Below are 2,291 nucleotides of genomic sequence, written 5' to 3' on the forward strand. Positions count from 1 at the left end.
GAGTGATAATTGTCAGTGGACAGCAGTAATGTAGTGGGCCTAGTGGGGTGTACAGATTTAGTGCAAGTCACATTACGAATACAGCAGAAACATGTTAAACTAGATTTAGAGTGCAGTGCAGTGGACCCCACACTGTCCAAAACAAAAATGTCAAACCACTGTGACATCAATGTACAAGACCACTCACTGACCTTAAAGAAGACCTCTCCTACCTGTTAGATATTGTATGATTGGGAAGCATTCTCTGGCTACTGTATGTGCTATGGACTTGTTGCTATGTACAGACATTATAAACCAAACACATCTATAGTGATATGTAGACTACTGAAGTACTATAGACGATGCTACTGATGCATTAGTAGTGTGCAGTGTTTGTGTCATCGCTAGCAGTAGGCAAATCATTTGTGATAACTGAGGTTTTTGTCTTGTGAATGGTATTGATCTCTAAAACACTTCTGGCTATAAAAAGCTCGAGTCCACTGAATGGACTCACTCTGGTCTATTACAAGCAATACAATTACATCATAAGATTACAGCATCACGTGCAATTGGGATTTTTCACTGACTTCAGGACATGCACAACAGGAGGGCAAATCCTGGGATGCAGATATCTGTATATCATTTCTTTTTGTTGTTACTTAGCAGTAGCTAATCTGTTGTGCTCACTACAGTTATATACTCCTTATAATGATTACCAACTGTGGCACAGTATCTTGGTATAAACATCCTGACGTATTTCTTCACCTTGTTGTCATGATGTACAGTAGATAAAACTCTTGTCTGTCCTATATATTGTCCTTCACTCCACAATTGCAAGTTACAGAATATTGAAATAAGGGCTGTTGTGTGATGGGATGTGGTATGTGCACAATACTGTGGTCACATTATAAGCAATGCCTCACATGCCTGCTACTAAGTACTGGTGAACATCACTTAAGCTAGACCACACAGTACTCCAACATTATGTATAATAAAACTATGTGTTTAGATCTGCAAAGTAATTGTTTGCAAACACCATGTTGTACCATAGATAGTTGTACATGCAGGGGCCTGGCTACTGAGAGGTTCTATAGTAGTAGATCAACACAGTTCCCTCTATAGTAGTAGATCAACACAGTTCCCAACAAGGCTAATAGAATTTTAGGACCTACATGGTAGTGACGGTCACTACTACAAAATTAGTAGTGAATGTCACTACACAAAAATAGTGAGTATTGTGGCAGACATTAGTAGTGATGTTCCCTAGTTTGTTTGTACTGGGCATGACTAGCTAAGCTAAAGTATTGACACAGGTGATGATAAGGTAGTACCTATCATGCAGGCCATACATGCAACAATACCATTTCAGATTCTACATGACATTTAGCTGACAGCAAAAGAGAACACATGTATAACGTAACATCAGTACACTTGTCCTACAGTGCAGGAGTTTCTCTATTGTCACACTTGCAAGCAAACTTGTGACTGGCACCTGTACTGGTACGCCTACACTACGTCGTGTACCCATCAGTGTATAAACCTGCCCTATACGTGCAGGATTTCGTTGCTCCATAGTTACTACAGTTAGTGACATCGGCAAGGATACTCATTCTAAATGTATAATATAGCTCACCAAAACTTTTTTCCATGCAAAGAATTATAAGTCAAAGTATTTACACTGAGAGGGAAAACAAAATGGCACACATTCACGAAAGAATATTGCACAAAATATCAGAAACAGAGAGAAACATTACATGAAAAGTTCTTATAATAAAAAAAAGATTGCACTAAAAAGTTGCCAAAGCAAAAAAGAAAGGTTACCACCTGGAAACTAACTCAGATGTTGCATTTGTAAGATGTATGCTTTGACCACTTAGCTAAACAGTAATGAGCATTAAAAGTTATCATGTATAATTAGGTAGTTTGCATGTGGTTTATGTAAAGACTTAAAACAACTTTTGTCTACACCCATACACTAATCACACTGTAAACGACCAATGCCGGCAGTTATACAGTAGAAGCTTCATTTATATGCTAGGTTATTCCTAGATAGTGAACACTCTGTTTGGTGCCAAAACAACATTGATATGTTCAGCGGCTGGCAAGTATGCATGAACTCAAAATGGAATGGATGGCTTTTCAGCTTTATTTTTCCTGTGCTTCAGCACTTAGAATGCAGTAAATGATGGAGCTAGTTGAGAGAGAGGAAAAGTTTAAAGTTCATACCCTATTCCATTTTGTGAAGTCTTAACATGTGTAAAATTCAGGGTAACTTTGAGGGTATCCAGACCTAGGCACCCACTCTATTAAGC

Source organism: Dysidea avara, chromosome 9 (assembly GCF_963678975.1).
Source record: "Dysidea avara chromosome 9, odDysAvar1.4, whole genome shotgun sequence".
In the NCBI taxonomy this organism is placed as follows: Eukaryota; Metazoa; Porifera; class Demospongiae; order Dictyoceratida; family Dysideidae; genus Dysidea; species Dysidea avara.